Source organism: Strigops habroptila, chromosome 4 (genome assembly GCF_004027225.2).
Source record: "Strigops habroptila isolate Jane chromosome 4, bStrHab1.2.pri, whole genome shotgun sequence".
Lineage (NCBI taxonomy): Eukaryota > Metazoa > Chordata > Aves > Psittaciformes > Psittacidae > Strigops > Strigops habroptila.
The window spans coordinates 33,320,308-33,332,935 of NC_046358.1; the positions used below are offsets into that span (position 1 = coordinate 33,320,308).

A 12,628-nucleotide genomic window follows, 5' to 3' on the forward strand; every position below is an offset into this window, starting at 1 on the left:
TAGATAGGGCTTACCCTAAGTGAAGGACTTGTTTGTTTCCCATGCTTTGCTAGTGAGGAGGGGCACAAGAAGCTGAGAGGGAGCATAGGCAGGACACCTGACCTGAACCAGCCAAAGGGATATTCCATACCACAGCATGTCATGCTCGGTGTAGAAACTGGGGGAGTTGGCCAGGAGCCACACCGATGGCTGTGGGGGCAGGCTGGGCATCAGTGGTGAGCAATTGTATTGTGCATCACTTGTCTCTCTTGGGTTTTATTTCTGTCTTTTTGTTATCTCCCTCTTCAATACACTCATTATTATTATACTGTTATATTATAATATTTTATTTCAATTATTAAACTGTTCTTAACCCACAGGTTTTACCTTTTTTTCTGATTCTCCTCTCCCACTGTGGTGGGGGGGGTGGGAGGTGTGTGTGTGTGTGTGGCGTGAGCAAGTGACTGTGTGGTACTTAGTTGCCAGCTGGGGTTAAACCATGACAACAATAGCAATAACAAATAAAAACATTCTTGTAAACATTTTATACAACAGGGCAGGTTATTTGCTTTACAAGAATAGTAAGATCCTGTCCAGACTTTCTTCTTCCACTTACAAAGAACTTTGAAAGAGAGCGTGCTTTGATCTTTCAAGCTTGAATGTTTCTATTGTTATCCTTCACTTGTTTAAAATGATAGTGCCAAGACCCTGGTATAATATTAAGTAGTGTGTTAGTCTTAGATTTGAATAATTATCTGCTAAGGTGGTCTCCCTGAGGCCTTATTTGCCTTTTTAAATTTAAGTGCATAGGAAATAAAGCAAACCTTATTCAGTTGTTAATTCTGTTGTACCTGACTTGTTTTATGCTTTGTGGAAAAATTCGTAGCCTGCATTTATATTTCAAGATATAGGCAAAGTTATCATGGGAAATTGTTAAACTGAAAAGAGTGATAAAAATTATCATTATGCACTGAGCACAAAAAGTAGTATGTAATCTCATAGCTTCTATCTATAAGGCCCATTCCTTTGTTCCCTACAAATATGCTCAGTTACACTTGTTACTTGAGATATTGCAATTTCTGTAATTCTGAGTAAATTATATTCTCTTCTATCTGCTTCTAGAGGTGGATGCAGGTTAAAAGTAGGTAAGAAAAAGAAATTGACAGTTGTGTAGCTATTCGTTTTCTGTGTAACACAAACTAGTAAAAATGCTTTAAAATTCCACCAAATATAGGGTGAGAAACAGGACTTAGAAGAAGTAATTTGTAAGCTGACAATGCAGGCTGGTGTTAGATTTAAGATCTGGGTTCAGGATACATGCACACACTGAGAATCCAGAGTCACATAGATATCAAGATAACAGAAAATGAAGATAGGTAACTGACTGCTATTGGTGGATTTTACCAAAACATCCTCCTTGCTGTCTTCATTTAAAAGTATTCATAAAACATTAATATTTGATTTAAACAATTGATGGTAATGAGGTTTACTGTTTTATAGAGAAATAGGCATTCAGGAGTGTTTGTAAGCATCTTATTGGTTCTTTACACCTCACCTTTTTTAATGATATAATTTGAAACCTGGTCATGGGAGATGGTGGGGTGTTTTTTTGGGTGGTTGGTGTTTTGGGGGGTTTTTTGGACACTACCATGAAAACAGTGTTAGAAGAGGGAAGCAGGTACTTCAATTTACAACGGCAATTAATTATATGCACAATTAAGAATATTCGTATGCGCAAGTTTATGATTCACTTCATCGCGTTCTAATTTGATTAGATTCAATAGTCAACAGGTTCTGTGGCTACAGATGAAGTAGTTATGATTTGGCCCAGAAACAGTGTGTTTATTTAGCATTGGCTGCTGTGGTGTCACAGGCCTTCCAGCAGTAGGTCATCTACTCTTAATAATGTTCAAGACTTTAGAACAAACATCTACTGAATGGAGATAGGGAAATTTACCACAGGTAACCTAACCCAACTTCCTGGTATTTCATTCATTTAATAAGATACTGGTAGTTAACAAATAACTGAACATAATATACAGTATATGCTATATATAGTGTATATATATGTACACTATATATAAAATAACAGTGTGGCTGTTGTCTGTATAGCATTCAATGTGGGACATGCAGGAAATTGTTAATGTAAGCATGATGATTAAATATGCGATCTGTAAGTTAAGAGTTAGGAAGGTGCTACTCTGACAAAGGAGTAGTTATTGAAAGGGGTAGCTGGTATTGTTTCCTAGATGTTGGTCTGTAGAGTCACTTTTCTTCCTGAGTAAGCTTGGTATGAAGCTCACTCATGTGAGTTTTATTATCATCATTTATGACAATAAAACGTGGAACCTTAGATAATTTTGTGGCCTTGTTGGTACATAGAGGAAGTGGAATAGCCTTGGGGTCACTTAATTTGTTTACCTGTTGCCAAGGAAGGAAATTTTATGTTTTATTTAGTTTTACCACTCTTTCTTTATACTAATTTTGAACTTAAAGCCAGGTTCAGATATTTTTAATAATGTTGACAAACATCAAACAATGTTTTAAGATCTTTTTATTAATGCACTAAGAAATAGGCAGGTTAACTCGGTATTCAGTAACATTTTCTTGTGCAACTGAATTAAATGACAGTGCCTATGACAGTATATGCAAGAATAATGGACTTACAATCTATGTATGAATTTAATTGGTTTGTATCACAGTTATGTCAACATAGATTGTTCTTTTTAATTTGAAAACTATGGCCTTCGTTACACAAAATCAGGTAATCTGGTAGAAGGTAGAGAAATAATAGAATGCATGTCTGTTAATGTGAGTCCTGACTGCTGTTATTCATGAAGTGATACATTTAAAAGTTTAAAAGAATTTTTATTAAAAAAAAAAAATCGCAAGACAAAATATGGCTATTTACATTTCTTGGACTGTAATACTCTTGCATACTGAATGAAAAGCCTAGGTTCAATTATGATGAAACTAGTAGAATGTAAGCATGTGAATAATTTAATGTATACATGACTTTGACATGAAAACTGGAAAAGCTATTTCCTAAAGGAAAACAGAAAACATGGTTAATAGCATAAAAAATGTTTTAACCTAAAAGGAGAAAGCCATGTACCAAAATGGTAGAAAATTTAAGTAAAGGAGACAGAATGGTGGTTGGCTTTTGTTACTTAAACATAAAAACTGGAAGAAGTACTTATAGAATACTGACAGTCAGTAATTAAACTACAGGCAAAACGTAGGTCCATGAATAAAGGAAACAAAGGCAGAATGGGATTTACTCTAATTGAAAAAATGACCCTGCACTTTTTTTATAAACACCAAAGCGTACTTGACAGTATTGCTTAATAAAATGGATTTTCAGTCAAATTTGGTGCAAATGGATGGAAATATTTTCTGCTGCATTTAGAATGATGTAGTTTTGGATGTCCCCACTACCACAAACCACTTGTCTGAGTACTTAAATATAGTCTAAAAATGCTCTATTAATTTAAGTTTGCATAAATCATCATAAATTATAAAAACAAGATTGAGAAATTGTATTCTCAAGAAATTTATTTGTTGATTTTCTTTCAATGGATCTGATAATAGTTTATGCTTTTTTTTTTTTTTTTTTTTTTTGAAGGAGATGGGGAAGAATAAGTATAGAGATTTATGGTAAACATGCCAAAAGTATATAGGATGAATGTTTAGACTCTTTTATTGATGAGCATGTTTCAGGAAGTTTTATAAGCTTAAATAGGTCTACCAAAACTCTTAACTACATAGGTTTTCAATTTTTCCCTTCTTCACCAAAGTGTTTTCAAATATTGAGGATATTGTAGGCTTTTGGATGCTCAGTACAAATTTCTGTGTAAGTGTTAACATTATCACAGTCTATATGGTATAATCCTGACAAACACAAGTAAGCTAACATAAGGATTCATGAATGAGAGAATAGTGAAAGAATATACAGAAACGTCATATAGAGTTTCAGGTTTGCTTACAGAGTAGCAGGAGTTTCATAGCTCTCTGGTGATGCATCAAGACTGGTTGCAGTTCTCTTTCCCTCTTGATAAGCATACCATCCTGAAGAGTGAAGAAATTCAGAAGTCTAGCAATATTTATAAACACCTAAGAACTGAAGAAGATGTGGGTTCTGATTTCACGTTAGCTGAATTGTACTTTTGATGCAGTTCACTACTTAAAAAGTTGTTATCTGAGTAACAAGCTGCTTATCTAGCATGCCACCCAGTTGGATACTTCAGTAACAACTTAGATAAAAATAAATACTTCTTAGATATCTCCTCTTGAAGTGATTTTGATTTCATAATCAAATTTATTTTAATAGCATTGACAAAGTATTCAATATTTAAACAAAGTGGGCAAAGATCTGAGGAAATAAAGGTATAAAGCCCAGTTTAACTACGTTTCATTTGTGTTCTGGAATCACTGAGCATGCCAAGGTGTTCTTACAAATCTGTTTCAAAATTGTTTCAGATGACAAAGATACTACTATTATTACAAAGAAATGTTTGAAGACAGGAAAAATACTGTCTTCCTGAATTGCACCCAAGACCTGCCCCAAATTTCCCTTATTTACCCAATTTTATATGGTCTAGCCAGGTTGGGTAGCCTGAAAAGCTTATCATGCAAATCAGTGAAAGTCTATACTTGATCCTGGGAGCACCTATTGGTCTTACACACTTAGACTTGCTTTAGTTGCTGATTGGTTTTGTCAAAAGAAAGTATCAGCTCTGTCTCTTCATCAAGAGTAGAACATCAGCAATTTTTGAAAACAGCATCAAGATGCTTGGTACAATTTTATTTTTACTTTTGACAAGGAAAATATTTCCATTCATACCCAAGCCCTTCAAATCTTTTTACCATGCCTACCCCCACTAAATTTTGTAATCAAATGTTCTCTCATGCATAAACAATAGTATTTTTTTTTTTCTTTGGTGTATATCTGAATTTTTATTTCAAATCACAGGTTTTTAGAGTTTTATTTTGCCACCCTTAGCACAGAAGCATAGTTTAAACTACTTGAGAGCTGTTTTCTTGGAATAGGTCATGTTCATTTTAAAAATACTTAACTAAGTGAACAGCATGGACTGTTGAGCTCAGGTCCTAGCCGTATTTACCTGTGTGTGTTCCTTTCTTGATCTTTCTCTCTCTGTGAGATTTCAAGATTTCATTATCTTTGGCCATATGTTTCAGTGTGCCAGAGTATTTATAATCTTGAATTTTGTTCTGAAGAAAACTAATCCTGTATATAGTTCTGTTAGAATAGCTAATTAATAGAAAAAGCAACATTAAGCTGTAGCAAACTTTTTATTTGTTATTGATTAAATGCCTTTAAAATATTTCAGTTTTTTTTTTTTCATAATTTTTTATTTGAAGGTGCTAAGTCTATGTGGTAATAGACATTAAAAGCTTGAATATTTACCTTCTATACAAAAGTATATTGTTTCTGTTACGTTTCTGTTGTGTTTCTGTTTCATACAGAGAGGAAAAATAGGTCTTTCAAGAAAATCTTTCTTGTCATATATTGAAATGTATAGAGGCCAGACATGGTGTGGTATAGCAGTGAGTCATGGAGTTTGCACAATTCTTTTGTTTCAGGATAACGTACTGCTACTTCAGAGAAGACATGGGTAGTCATCAAAGAAATGTTTAACAAAATAAGACCTGATGTATTTGACGAGGCCACATCCAATTTTTTATTTTTTTTTTTTTTTTAATAAGGCATTGTTGGTAAGGCTATCATGATGTAAGAAGAGCAGGTGTATTGCTCTGGTAGACCAAAAATACACCGATTTAATTTGTATCAAAGGTATAATATATTGCAAACATTGTTTTACCTAAAGCCCCAGGTGATGCAAGCCGTGTTCTGTACAACTTCTCAGTGTCTACACTCTATAATCACACTTAAATCGAAAGAGGGTAGATTTAGATGAGATATTGAGAAAAAAAATCTTCTCTCTGAGAGTGGTGAGACACTGAACAGGTTGCCCAAAGAAGTTGTGGCTGCCCTATTCCTGGCAGTGTTTAAGGCCAGGCTGGATCTGGCCTTGAGCAACCTGGTCTAGTGGAAGGTGTCCCTGCCCGTGGCAGGGGGGTTGGAACTAGATGATCTTTAAGCCCAAACCATTCTATGATTCTACGAAATTATTAAATTTTTAGAATTGTTCTGACGTAGATTATACTACTAAGTAGGGCTTAAGAAGATAATGATTCTAATCCTGACCTTCAATGCTTTTGTCACAAGCACAAAACTGTGCTGGGCAAGTCTGTGGTGTTATACTTTGTGCATTAAGTTTGTCATTCATTCTGTTTATTCTAATTACATTCATTGTAATCAAGAGTCAGAAGAAGAAATATTTTTATTCATTGTCTTAGATTTGAAGCTCCAAAATCAAGTGGTGGTGTCATTTCTGTTAATCATACAGTCAGCTACTAGTTACAGAGATTCAATTTTTTTTTTACATTTAAGGATTATTTTTTTTTCTCTTAGGAAAAAAAATCAGGATTATTTGTTGTTTAACTGCTGTGGAAAATATAGATTCAAAGAGCCTGTTACATTAAAGTAGATTTGAAATGTAGATAAAACTTTGATTTTACAAAATCTTATCTTCCAAATTATATTTCTTTTTTTTTTTTTTTTTAATTGGAGGTCCAATTATTGTTTGAGCAGAAAGTGTAAAAGTAAATGTAAAAATACAGAGACAATGCAGTATGTTGAGTGCAAACATACTGACACTGAGCAATCTCTGAGCAAGTGGGAACTTGGGAACCAGTGAAAACTGAAATATTGTAAAATACTTCTACTATGAACTGTTATGTTTAACAGTGAAGTATATATGCTATTGTGAATATAAATTTAAGCCTTGTTCTGCCCTATCAGCTTTGGTTTGTTTCTTTCCAATTTGTTTTCTTTTTTTTCATATATTACCTCATATTATCCTTGTATGACAACAGAGTCCTTTCTGTGGCAGCAAGAAACATCAGAAGGTATTTTAAGGTCCTCTCATATTGAACAGTGAATGGGAACATCAATTAGAGAACATCCTTTTTAAGCATACATAAAGGAAGAAATCTGAGGAGCTTCAGAGAAATTCTCTATAATACTTGGTTTTGGTGGTGAGCTTAAAAATACATAAAGCTGAAGTATAATTACTATTCAAATATCTTCTTAATAGTGTTCTTGCCCTTTAAATCATGTTTGGTTTTTTTAATGTGATGGGGGAAGGAGGAGGGAGGACTTCTAAGTTATTTTAAACTTTGCCAAAATGAACCTGCATTCAGAGTCTTAGAGGAATGGAAATAAGCCCAAATCATTTGGAAATCTTAACGTGTGGGTTAGTTTGTTTTTTGGGTTTTTTTGTTTGGGTGTTTTTTTGCATTGGAGAACTGGAAGTATCAGTCTGGACATGCATTTCTCTAATTATCTAGTATTTTATGCAACTGTTTTCATTTGCTATTGTCTTTTTATGCACTCATAAAAATATGGCTGCCATTGTGGAAAAAATGAAGGTAAGAGATGGGATCAAACTAGAGCTGAGATGTTTTCAAGATTTCTTAGATTTATTTTTTTCTTTCTTTCTGAATCACATACTTTGAATGCTTATCTGAAACTTATGTACAGACATGGTTTAGAAAGCATGATATGTTTTTTAAGCATTAAATTGCTGAGTATATAGTACACACTAACAGTAAGAGACTTAAATTTATTAGTTTTGCCTCTTGGTTCACCTACACATACTGGAAACAATCAAAATTAACAAGAGTAACCTGGGGGATAGGGATTTAATGTATATTAATTAGAATCTATAATTTAATTATTTCTTCCTATTGTGAATTATGATTTTTTTTTTTTCTTTAAATCAAGCTAAAGAGCTGGTGTTCTAAGACCTACTGTTTTTTGGGGTTTTTTACAGCTGTTGATATGATGGCATAGGAGTGTTTATAATCACAGTTCTACCTTAACAGTGCTTTAACACTACATAATAAAGAGAATTTTGTAAGCATCTGTACTTTTATATTAGAACTTCTTGACTTAGCATTTGTCATGATTTCAGGTTATGTAGTGTTTCCATACCAAATCGGTATCACTGATTTACAACTATTGAAAAACCAACCATGCAAAACCCCAACACAGGCACTTTCAATCTTGTGTCTTGTATTCAATATTTTTCTGAGAAGAACATAACAGAAACATGTTATCTATCACTCAGTCTTCATTAGGTAGAGAGAACATTCCCAGGAAACTCTTTAATATCTGATTTCAATTTAATTAAATAATACGCTGTCTTACAGGAAATGAGACTGAACCAAGGGTCTGTGGTCCTCCCACCTATAAACAAAGTCATTTTGGTCTAAAATATAGATAACTCATGTTGGAAATTTAAGCAGAAATTAAACTTATTCACTAAGAATATTAATATAATAAGGCTCTTGAAATTAAAAAAATATTTGAAATTTTGCATATTGCTATATTATATATTCAATATATTTTAAAATTAGAGCTAATGTTATGTTTTTTGCCTAGGATTTGTCAGGCTGTATTAGGATATGTATTTCAGTGTAGTTCATTGATATGTTAACAGCTTTTATATCCTGACATGCTGACGTGCTATTTTAACCCCCTTTTTTTTTTTTCCCCTAAAGTGAGTGCTAGTGCTATTTTGTATTTGGAGAAATTAGATTTAAGTTCTATTTCACTCCCAAAAAATTTCTTACTTTGAGAAGAGCTTCAGTCACTGGTAAAGCTAACTCTTAGTGTTGACTGTATACAACAAAATAGTTTTACTTACAGAATAGGCATTACAAATGAATCCTTAAAAAAAAGAAAGCAAACTATTTGTTTTTTTCTATATAAATACTAAATTAACTAAGTGGTCAATTAACCTGTTTACATCATTTTCCATTAGTGGTTTAAATATGACAAATTGCTAGGTTCTAATCAATGTAATGAATGTATTCTGATTAGCATCTTCAAGGTAGCAACTGGCTGTATCTAAAATTCAGCTTTTGTTTACTATTTTGACTAGGTCTTCTTGGCATTGGTTTTACAAAATGGAAACTGTGATTCGTACGTTTAAATGTTTTACACATTTTTTGTATTTAAAAAGGATTTTACCTTTTGAGTCAAGCAAGGCAAGGAAATCAACTACGTAGTTCATACAGTATCAGTGATTAGAACAATAAGCTGTAGAGGATTTTTTCCAAATAGCGAGTCTCACTTATTAAAAACCCACTTGTAATAATAGACATTTATATTTGAATCTTCTGTATTGTGGGCAAAGAGTCACAGTTTTCTTGTTTTTTTGTAACAAAGTCTTGGGCATGATTTGCATGCTTTTGCCTATTTCATAAAGGCCTCCAGCTGCAGGTTATTAAGCAATGTTTTAAGCACTGTTGTTAAACGTTGCTGTAAAATACTGTTTTCTTGCTCTACAGACACAATATCTGATTCCTAGAGATAATGTGCTTGTTCCTGGTTAAGAAAAAAAAAAAAAAAGGAGAATAAAGGTGGGTCTCGTATTTCTCAGTCTAATTTCTTAATTCCAGACCACCTCTCTAGTGAGAAGTATTTTTTAAATGCAAATATTCATGTTACAGTACTTATTTTTGTTTTCTAATATTTGACCCTTTGTACAACATTATATACTGCCAGTATGTAAATTTCTGTTTAACAGAAAATATTTAAATGTAAAATTTGTTCTTGTTTCACAATTCTGACACTTTTAAGTGTGGATTTTTTTGTTTGTTTTTAGTAAAAAAATTGAGATATCTATCACTACAGAAAAAAACAAAGTACAAACCCAAGCAAACGCATTCATTGAAATATATGTGTACTTCATGTGTACGTAGATACTGCGTCAATGTACGCTGTACATACTTCAGCTGCCTGGACTAAAAGTTTGTCTTCCTGATTTTACTTACAGTTGATGACTTGGCCATAAAACATTACTGTCTTAATTAGTGTGGAGCTCTAGGAACAGCATTTTCTGAAAAGACTGTTTGAATGTTGTATGTATGGAAAACCATTTCCATTTGCAAAAGTCAAATGATGAGACAGTATGCCTTTTGTTGTAAGATACTATGTCAAATCGAAACCCCAATGAAAGCATTTAGAATCTATGGAGTGCATATTTAATAAGGAAGAGTTCAAAGGACAGAACTAACTTAGCACCATCTTGAGTGTCATGGAAAGATTGTAAAATTGCCAAAATACTGTTTTATAATTTCAGAACCAGCAACTGAAGAAATTACAAAATAATTTCAAATTATTTTAAACAATGTAACAGGAACTTTCTCTGTCCCTCAGTAGTAATGGATGCTGTGAAGACCAGTAGCATTTTTTGTACAGTTGTTGTAGTTATGCCTTTGAAACACATCCTTGAGCACAGTATTTTGGCTTCTATGATCTTGTTAAGAAATAATGTAATTTTCAAGGAGGTTGAGTTTAGAATGTTTCTCTTATATCCAGGTCATTCAGCTATGTGATTATGCACTTTTCATGTGCTCACCTGTTATTATCATGGGAATGGAAGTTAGTGTAAAATATTTTTAGTTCATAAAGTTAGAATTTCTTATTCCTTAAATGGTACTCTAGAGATTTTAATTTGAGTTTTTTATTTCTTGCTATTCATCTTGTATAGTTTTTGAAATTAATATCTCTTTTTGTTGGTTAGGAAATAAATACTGTAAGTTGATGGTTATTTGATAGCTTGTAATAATCTAATTTACTGAGTATTGGACAGATCCTGGAACCATGCTGAATCTGATTTGGAAGAAATGTCAATAATCACATCCTTTCGCCATCTGAATCACCAATATGATTGCACAATTTTATATTTCCAGGTCAAGACAAAGCAGTCTTGGGTCACTTGTTCCTTAAACTTTGTTCTGTATGTTCTGTTCTTTTCTGATGTAGTGCATGTGTAGTCTGATTACAAGTAGCATATCTGACATTATTCTTTTTCCTGAGCCGTGCTCTTAATCTGGGGCCTGTAAGAGACAACTCTGTTTTCTTGAATTAAATTATTTTAAAGACTTTGTTTGCCTGTCTCAGGAGAGCAAACAAATTCCAACAGAAACAGAGTTTATTCCAGAAGAATTTCTAATACTCTTGTCCTTCAGTCTAAGTACACCAGTCTGCCAGTATATAAAATACACATCAAGACAGCAGGGCAGACATTTACAAAATACAACAGAAGTTCTTATTCAGTGGGAACAAAATCTTAATAATTGATAAAGTTAGTCCTTTGGGAGAAATGAACTTGGAGGACCAAATGTGTATAGGAGAAGCTCAGTTGTACATTGCACTCTGGCATACTGTGTATAAAGAATAGGGCTGGAAAAGACGCCGTCAGAAAGCTCCATATAATCCGAGAAATCTAGCATGAGAAACCTAGCATGATTAATTTCAAAGATCTTTTTGAAACTGCAAGTTGTTTATGACTTGTATTTTATTTTCATTCTTAATTCCATAGATTGTCATACAGGAAAAAAAAATCTGATTCTTACATTGACTAAAAGACCTTCTTAAATAAATATGGCAGCAAAAATGTAATGTTGCAGCAAAATGAAATTTCACTAGACAAAGGGTGGAAATACAATATACAGAAAAGGGTATGAACTTTTGGGTAAGAGCCATAAACAATTTCTGAAAATCAAAACCAACTTTTGATTTGATTTATTTTCTTGTTTTCTGAAACAAGTTTAGAATCATATTTTGGCAGTTCAAAACATTATTTTAGAGAGGACTTAAACCTTTACTTTAGGCTCAAGAGCTTTAATTTGCTGTCATGTTTTGTCTTCTGCAACATAAAAATAAAACCCACAAGGGAAGAGAAATTTAGCCAATTAGCAAGATTGCTAAAGGATATAAAAATCTCATGTAAACAGTATGCATTTTCAACACTGAGCATACATTCTGACAAGCTAGGTTTCTGTAGAGAATTCTCAGGAGGCATGAGCAGATCAATGCACATTTCAACCTATGTCTCAACAGTTATACCCTTCAGGGGCATATCCAATGAAGCATATTTACAATTTGCTTGGTACCTCTCCAGTCCTGACACTGTTGAGAATTCATTCCTACGCTAGGAGATGATGCAACAGCTATTAAAAGCACTTCCAAGGTTTCTGTTTGTCAGTATACTTTATAAAGTGTGCTACCAGAGGCCTTTATCATAAAAAATATCAAACATTTTATCAGCTTTGCAAACTTCAGTTCGTTCCTGGTATTTTGTTGAGACTAAACAGAGATGTAACTATGATGTAAATAGGTGCAAGAAGTAGGCGTGTAGGATATATAGTGTGTTCTCCCATTTACAGTGACATTTGTGTGGGATACTGACAGAGTCGTTTGGCCACTTCATTGCTAAATGGTAACGGAATGACTCTACCTGTAGAAATGATGTAGTATTGGGGAAATGGGATAAGCAATTCTATAATAAACATAACTCGTTTGCTGTTCTTGTCAACCACGTAATAAGATTTACAATGTCTGTATGTAACAAATTTTATAATAAGCTTGTTATACTGCTCATACAGGATATTCATTTCTCAATGTAATCTTGATTCTGAGACTAATACCCTCTTACCTCTTTACCCAGTGAAAACAGCAGTGTAAATTTGGCTTTGTTGTGATCAGTCT

At 33.3% G+C, this 12,628-nt stretch overlaps 1 protein-coding gene across 1 annotated transcript in view; it reads left to right on the forward strand.

The window, feature by feature from the left end:
* CEP128 (centrosomal protein 128) overlaps positions 1 to 12,628 on the forward strand; it is a 117,581-nt gene that overhangs the window by 57,670 nt on the left and 47,283 nt on the right. The window lies entirely within an intron of this gene.